General features: G+C 38.2%; 1 protein-coding gene across 1 annotated transcript in view; it reads right to left on the bottom strand.

The window, feature by feature from the left end:
* LOC109063959 (oocyte zinc finger protein XlCOF6-like) overlaps nucleotides 1-8,825 on the bottom strand; it is a 48,251-nt gene that overhangs the window by 21,196 nt on the left and 18,230 nt on the right. The window lies entirely within an intron of this gene.

Below are 8,825 nucleotides of genomic sequence, written 5' to 3'. Positions count from 1 at the left end.
ATCACATGGATTCTAGTTGTCTATTCTTGATATCAACAATTTAAATGCCACTAGTGACGATGTTCATTTCTGATATCATGAATGTGATTGTTACTAGAGAGAAAGCCTTTTTAGATATCAGAAATTATATTGATATCACAAATGCATTTTCAGATATCAGAAATAACAAATGTAACATGTTGAAATACATTTACTGATATCAAGAATTAACATTTTAACTAGTAACAACTGAATTCTTGATATCAAGAATTCACATTTTTACTAGTAACAAAGTAATTATTTGATATCAACAAAGGCAGTTGATATCTGAAATTGCCCTTGCAACTAGTGAAAATAGAATTACTGATATCTTAACATTTTAACCAGTTAAAATACTTTATAGATATCTAGAAATGACATTTTTCAAAAAAAATATTTTTATTACTAAATATATAATAGTTGTCAAAAATAATCAGTAGATTTAGATTACATGATAATCATTAGTTACGGCTCTAGATTGGTAAATAACATGCAAAAAAATTCCCCTTTTTTAGCCTAGTTGGTTCCGGAGGATTATTTTCCCACTGTAATTTTAAAGTCTTTGTTCTCAGCAGAACTAAGAACTTTGGTTACAAACATTTTTAAAAATATTTTCCTTTGTGTTCAGCATACCAGAAATTTACACAACTTGAAGGTGAATGATAATTTACATTTATTGGTAGCTGTCCTTTTAACAAAACACAGATTTTTAATAGTGTATGTACATATGTGTGTTCAGTTGTTATAAAGTTAACCCGTGTAATCCCAAAGTTTTCCCAGACATGAAAATATCCAAATGATGTGTCATTAGTAACCCTTTGAAATAATCAGTCATAAAAAAATGGTTAGATATCTTAGCCCAGCTATTAAACTCTTTGATCACATTCTAGGGTTACATTATGCATAAAAAACATTATGCAACATTGATAGAAACACTGAGATAAAAAAAGAAAAAAAAAATTAAAATCCAACCATCATCGTATTTTAAAATACTTTTTTGTAAAATATAACATGACATTTTTATATTAATGCTTTGAGTATTACAACATCATTATTGTAAATATAGCATTTGATTTTTATATTTAGTGCAATACTTTGTCATTGCAACATTTTATTGTCATTTTCACCAGCAACTGCAATTGGATTTATATTGTTCACTGTTATCCCACCGGTCACTATTGTGACCATCAACATGTTTACTCATTCTGTGAGCACACTCAACAAAACTAAATGCATATATTAATACTAGACACCCTAAAGATCATGTGTACCAAAAATCTTTGTCATATATTTATGTTAAGACACTTTATTAGCCTTTAGTTTTGGAGCTTTGATGCAGCCATCATCTTCTCAAGGTGCAAACAGGAAATATGCTGCTCTGGTCATGTGACAATTTGCACTAATCATGAAGTGAAGTGACGTGACATAAAGCCAAGTATGGTGACCCATACTCAGAATTAGTGCTCTGCATTTAACCCATCCAAAGTGCACAAAAACAGCAATGAACACACATACACGGTGTACACACACCCGGAGCAGTGGGGGTTCGGTGCCTTATTCAAGGGCACCTCAGTCGTGGTATTGCCGGCCTGAGACTCGAACCCACAACCTTAGGATTAGGAGTCAAACTCTCTAACCACTAGGCCACAACTTCATCATGTGAAACTGCACATATTTAATTGATACCCTTTTTGTCCATATTAGCAGGAAGAGCACTAAAACATCAGTCAGTAAGGTTTTTAGAGCTTTATAAATGAAAACCTTTTTTACGGTCACTATTGTGGGATAAGTAATGTAATATTTTGTGTTTTCCCTGCCATCCAGTGAAATTGAGGATGTTGTGAAAGAAATTGACAAGGGCATTCTGATTGTAACTGAGGAGTAGCAATGTGATGTGCTTCCCAAGGAATAACCAATATTGCTCTCATTTATGGGCTCCACAGCAAGCTCTTTCACAAAAAGTAAGTTTTTTTTGTTAAAGGAGCTTTAGGTTCTTTTGAGCCTTTAAAGTAAAAAAAAAAAAAGTGTTTTGTCATATTTATTTAAAAATTTAAGGCAGTGGGGTAACATTTGCTTACGTTTATTGATCCAAGTTAAAACTAAAAAAAAAATCCAAGTTGACACAACATGATTTAAGTTGACTGGACTAGGAAATAATAGTCAAGTCAACTTAAAAAAAAGTATTACTTGGACTAATTCCACTCTAATGGGAAGTTGTTTCAACAAGAAATATATTGCCAAGATATCAAAAAAAATTAGGCAGCGGGGTAACAAAAATATTTTTAGTTGACTCAACAAATTCTTTTTTACAGTGTAGGCGGGGCCTGCGCAAGTATGCATTTCCCCCAGTGAGCCTTCTCGCACAGACACTGTGCAAGGTCTGGGAGGACGAGGAGCAGGTCCTGCTTGTGGTGCCGTATTGGCCCACTCGAACCTGGTTCCCCGAACTAATGCTCCTCGCGACAGCCCCTCTCTGGCAGATTCCACTGAGGAGAGCAAAGGCTGTCTCCCTCCACCCTTAAGGTCTATGGCGCTGCGATTGCTGCTAACCTTGAACCCGTGAAAGGGAAGTTGGTAAGTAAGCATGACCTGGTCATCAGGTTCCTTAGGGGGGCGAGAAGGTTAAATCTTCTCCGGCCCCCCTCTATACCCTCTTGGGACCTGTCTCTAGTGCTTAAAATCCATTTGAGCCTTTGCAGTCAGTCGAACTAAAGTTTCTTTCATTGAAAATTTTGGCTCCTGCTTGCACTGGCCCCCATCAAGAGGGTAGGGGACCTGTATGCATTTTCAATCAACGATTTGTGCCTAGAGTTTGGGTCGAAAGTCCACAGTATAGCCTCAGAGCCTGTGTTTCCCCAGCTGCCATTTCCAAAAGGGTTACAATAACCTCCAATATTTGCCACAAGCCAGCGCCCAGGAGGATGCAACACTTCTAGTTGAGTGAGCTCACAACCTGAGCAGGCAGGGCACACCGTGTGCTTGATCCACAATCCAGTCGGCCATACTCTGCTCAGAGATGGCCTTCCCCTTCTGCCGGCCTCCGTAACAGACAAAGAGTTGGTCTGAGGTCCTAAAGCTTTGTGTCCGGTCTACATAGCATCTCAAGGCTCGGACGGGATAAAGCAAAGCTAGGGCTGGGTCTGCCTCCTCCGGGGGCAGCACTTGCAGGCTCACCACCTGATCCCTGAAGTTGGTATTGGGAACCTTGGGCACATAGCCGGGCCGGGGCCTCAGGATTACCTGGGAGTCAGCCGCCCCAAACTCTAGGCATGAATCTTCGACCGAAAATGTGTGCAGGTCCCCTACCCTCTTGATGGAGGCCAGTGCAAGCAGGAGCCGAGTTTTCAATGAAAGAAACTTTAACTCAACTGACTGCAAAGGCTCAAATGGGCCCTGCTGTAGTGTTTTGAGCACCAGAGATATGGCCCAAGAGGGTATGGAGGGGGGCCAGGGAGGATTTAACCTTCTCTTTGAAGAGGGCCCAGAGTGTTCCTTTGGTGCCTCGACTGTTTGCGAAGTGCTAGAGGAGTGATGGTCCCCCAAGGTTTTGTTCCCTGAGGGGTTTGCCACCACTGAAACCCTCAGACCGCCCGTGCTACTGCCTGAAGTAGTCCTCGCCTGGCTGCCGCTAGGACGAACACTAAATCATGGCAGAGGCAACGGAGCTCCGCCCCCCTGGAGGAAACGGAGCCTGGCCCGCAGCTCCGAGATGGTCATATTCCTGCAATGGCTACATGACTCATCCACGAACGCCACCTCAGCATGTTTAATGCCTAGACATGTGAGGCAGCCACCACCCGGCACCAGGTAACAACTGCATCCAGAAACGCAGGAGTGAAACGGCATCTTTAAAAAGACGATCCATAGCCTTTACAAAGATGCACCCGTGTAAGCTCTTTTAGAGAAATAAGATCTTTCAGGGAAATGCTCTTTTAGGTGCTGAGACGCACAAGGGAGATGTCCGCTTGCAGAACAACAGGGGATAATGCAGCCTGAAGTGCGCAACTCGCTCGACACAGGAATGACCACTGCTGAAGCGCCGTCCACCAACACAAGAAGTTCCATAGAGCATGCTAAACTAGTCAAACATGAAGCAGTTGGTAGAAGCAGAACAATGTTTACACTCTAAGTAGATCCCAATTCGTCGGTCACCAACGTTACTTCGAGAGTGACTGACTGAAAGGGAACCTTTAATGTTCTCATATCAATCGACTGTATAACACAATTCTGTGTCACATCTGAATGGATCAAGAACAGATAAAGTGACTTGCGGTGTTTATCCATCCTGTTCTCATGGCAATTTGTACATATTTTACAAGATCTGACTCACATTTCTCTTTCTATAATGTGCAGGTTTGTATATATTTTTCAAGGTTTTTTTCACATTTTTTTTAAGGTTTGTGTATGATTTTTGTTTAATTGGGCATGCCAAAATGTTTCTCATTGGTGAAAGGCCAATCAACCTTAACCATATAGGACGTGGAGGACGTGAATGAAGGACACAAAACTAAGGCTGTCTTCCAAGGATCTTCAAAATGGCCTTCAGTGGCAGGGTGTGTGTGTGCTTATAGGTAAACTAGGCAGCCGCCTAAGACGGTGTTGTGCCCATTTTCGACTCCCTGCCAAATTATTAACCCCCTCATTGAAATCGCTACCTGACTGCTTAATCCTAACCCCACCCCCAATCCTAACCCCTCCCCCATGCCTAACTCTAAACCTACCAATACGGGAGGTAATAATCTGGCAGGGGTCAGAATTCAGCACTACACCGACCATACAGTGAGGGGAGTAAAAAAGGAGATACTTTCTAATTAATGTATTTATTTTTGGAGATCTATGGTATCCCCAGCCATAGGCGACATGGCAAATGTACTGTAGCTACTTTTCTATTAAAGCAGTTGGCAACACTGCAAACAGATACAAAACAAAACTCAACTAAAACACAATGAACTTACAGAACTAAACAACCCTGCCAAGATGATGGTTGAAGCACTTTAAGTGATGCATATGCATTATAAGAATACAATTTATTAAATTTAACAATACAAAAATCATAGCATAATTAGATCTAGAACAAAATTCTATGTAAGAATAAAACTTTTTAGATTTTGCTCTTTTGGGAGGAACATCATCTTTAAGTTGATCTGAATCTCATACCTGATTATGCTAGTCTTCAAAGATGAACTTTATTCACTGTATATTTTTTTTTTTGTCCTGTCTCTCAAAACAGCAGTTTAAGGCAGATTTATTCAAGAAATTGTTTGTTGCACTTGAAAGTGCTGGATCTGAAGATGAACTGCTTACTGTGATTTTAGACATTTGTTTCTTGTATGATTGAGTAAAGACGATGACGAAGTGAAACTTTTCCCACACGGAGGGCAGCGATACGGCTTCTCTCCAGTGTGGATTTTCATGAGACCCTTAAGGTGTCCTTTTCGTGCGAAGCTCTTCCCACACTGATCACATGAGAAAGGCTTCTCTCCAGTGTGGACCCTCTCGTGTGTTTTCAGATGTTCTGACTGACTGAAACTCTTGTCACAGTGTGAAAACTTGTAAGGTTTGGTTTCTCCGGTGTGAGTTCTCTGGTGCCGTCTCAGTTGAGCACTATCAAAAAAGACATTCCCACAATCAAAACACATATGATTCTTCACACCGCTGTGTCTTTTCTGGTGTTTTTTAAAGCAGCCAGCTCAGTAAAACTCTTTCCACACAAAGAACAAATGTGAGGCTTCTCCTTTGTATGAACTTTCAGGTGGTTCTTCAGGGCATCTGTCCTAAAAAAATCTTTACCACACTGATCACAGTTATATGGTCTTTTTCCAGAATGATACCGCAGATGTAATTTAAAGGTGTTCGCCTTACTGAAATTCTTCCCACACTGATCACATGTATATGGTTTCTCTCCAGTGTGGATTTTCATGTGTTCCTTAAGGCCTGTTTTTTGTTTGAAACTCTTCCCACATTGATCACATGTGTGCAGTTTCTCTCCAGTGTGGATTTTCATGTGAACTTGAATTTGTTTGTGTGAGAAACTCTTTCCACACTGAGGGCAGGTTAAACATTCTTGGACTCTTCTTCGACTCTTCGATTTTTCACCAGTTTTGACATGCTGTTTCTCCTCAGCTTCACTCAGTTCTTCACTCTGCTCATTCTCTTCCATCAGGTCTAAAATTAAAGTAAGATAGTGTCATTTTCAGTAAGTAAATAGTAAAAAAAAAACAAAAATAAATATAAAAAAAATAAAAAATAATTTCAATTATTGCAGTATTTCAGATTAAAATAGAGACTAGGCCTTTAAAATCCTATATTTGAAGGCAGAATAGCACCTCCTGGTGAGAGCAAAAAATAAATAAAAATTCATGGTGTAACCACTAGATTCCTGTATAGGACTTTAAAGAGAGGCTTGTGAATTTCCTAGTTGTTTTTATACATAATTGTTTACTTTTATTAGGTTTGGATTTAAATGTTTCATTTGCATTCTCAAAGACTATCTCAAAGACGGTCAAGGTTTTATTTTTTGTTGTTTTAAAGCTGATCTGAAGTGTGGGTTTTTGCATTATTATTACTACATTCAAACCTGAAAACAGAAAGCATTTTGTTCCACAAAACATAAAAATTATATTAAAATGTAACAAAAATTATCAGGAATGCTTTATTAGAGCTTAATCCTTCTGGGTTGGATCTGATTTTAACCTCTTATTTCAGTCTTCTGACTCATTTAGGCTATATAGTTATAGCCATACCAATTCAGTTGAGTATGTATAATTCTATATGTGTGCCTGTGAGTGTGTTTGTGTGCGTGTGTGTGTACGTGTACGTGAGTGTGTGTAAGTGGGTGTATCTGTTTTACACTCTGTATGTTTTAGAGTGGTGTAACCCCTTCCTTGCTTTGTGTGTGTGAGTTGGTGTGTTGAATTTGCACTCTAGATGTTTTAAACTTTCACCAATTCATTGCTGTGCAATTTCTTTCTGCATTGTGGGGGATTCATAGATTGTACACACAAAAATATTCTGTATTATAATTTTTTTCCCCATTTTACATTTATTTCCTATGGTGGGTAATAAAAACCAAAGACCATGAGTGTGACATTTTTTTTTTTACGATCACTTAGCTTTTTCAAATCATGCCCTCAATTTTTTTGTGTGTTCAGATGTGTTCGCCATCAGTGCTTGTGTTTCTTCACTAAAACGCTGATGCAGATCGTCTCAGTTTATAATGTCAACATAACAAAAGATTTGATTGCAAAACAAGCAGCAAAAAGGCATTATGTGCAAATTTATGTCATAATGTAAATTTATATATTAGCCATATCAGCAAAAATATTACTTGCAAGTTGCAAATTAATATTTTTGGTCACAAATGCATCAGTTTTCCAAAAACCACTAGAACAATGTTAAATTTTTTGTTGACTTGTGTACTTACATTATATCCAAAATGTTTAAATCCAGAGAAATAAGCAATTTTAACTAGTGCCCTGACCCTTGTCATTGTGTCGCCTATCAATGAGGCCCTCGATTTCAGGTTTTATTTTGTAGAAACCATGAAAACACCAAAGATGCTTTAATATACTATGTGTTTTATTATACAGGTGAGAAAGTGTTTGAATACATTCACTGACAGAAAACTAATCTTTGTTATATAGCTCTACACTGTTAGTCTCATGGTTTAAATCTGGTTTTACTGATTTACCGGGAGTACCATGTTTTTACCATGCCTCCGAGACAACACTATTTTGTCAAGTGGCTAACATAGCATAACCAGATGCAACTTTATTTGCAGTAACAGTAATACATTTTCTCCACCATACAGTACATTTTAAAATTAATTAGCATTTATTAGTATGATATTCTGATCTACTTCTGAGTGCAACAAGTGTCTCATAGCAGCCGCCGAGCAAACGCACAGAGTAGGTTTTTTTTTTTATAACAGACCTTTCAACATACATAAATATATCTAGTATCTACCATGCTTCTACCATGCTTCATACGACAGTAACATTAATAAATCTTTAGTAGGAGATCCAGATGCCCACCTATCATTCATCGACCTCAAATATGGCTTTTCATCTGAAAGATTTATGTAGTAACAACTTTACATGTCCGCTCAATCTAATGTTAACCTAGAGAAATGTCCGCTATTCAAGTGTCTGTATGGAAGCTGAACAGTAGCTCGCTCACTGCAGGACAGGTGGGGGCGCCGGTGCGCTCACTTGCTCTTAAAATCTCTCATTTTTGGTCATACAGATGGGAGTAATACATCTTTCGAATCTATAAAGACTCTATGTTTATTTGTGTATTTAGAATAACAATATGTTGGGAAATGTTGCACATCTGTTAAATAATTCAAGCAAACAGGATGCACTTTCTGCCGTCTTGGTCTTTGACCTTGAGCCAGAAACTCATGTATGAAAAATATCTATAGAGATTGAAATGTCTACTTTCAAAAAAAATAAATAAATAAATAAAATCTAATAGAAAATGTGCGTTAGCATGGACACTTAAACATCAGATGAAGTGATGCCAATGTATTTTTTGCATTACTGAACATCGGAGTAATATCAGGACGGGAGTTGAATGCAGCCCTATAGCATCTCATTTTTAACAAAGTGGGTCACAAAATGTTAGTGCCTTAAAGTATATTGGTATAAAGAAGGTCCAAAATGGTCAATGTACTCTAAATACATAGTCACTTTTGGGTTGAATGAAGAATTTGATATTAATCCTTTTCTATAGGATTGTGTGTATTTCTTCATCAGTTTTCAGTATTGTTTGAATATTTTGAGTGATTATTGATCTGTATTGATTTG

The sequence above is a fragment of the Cyprinus carpio genome, unplaced genomic scaffold (assembly GCF_018340385.1).
Source record: "Cyprinus carpio isolate SPL01 unplaced genomic scaffold, ASM1834038v1 S000006809, whole genome shotgun sequence".
In the NCBI taxonomy this organism is placed as follows: domain Eukaryota; kingdom Metazoa; phylum Chordata; class Actinopteri; order Cypriniformes; family Cyprinidae; genus Cyprinus; species Cyprinus carpio.
The sequence above is the reverse complement of the archived record's forward strand: the minus strand, read 5'-3'. Positions and strand labels throughout refer to the sequence as shown.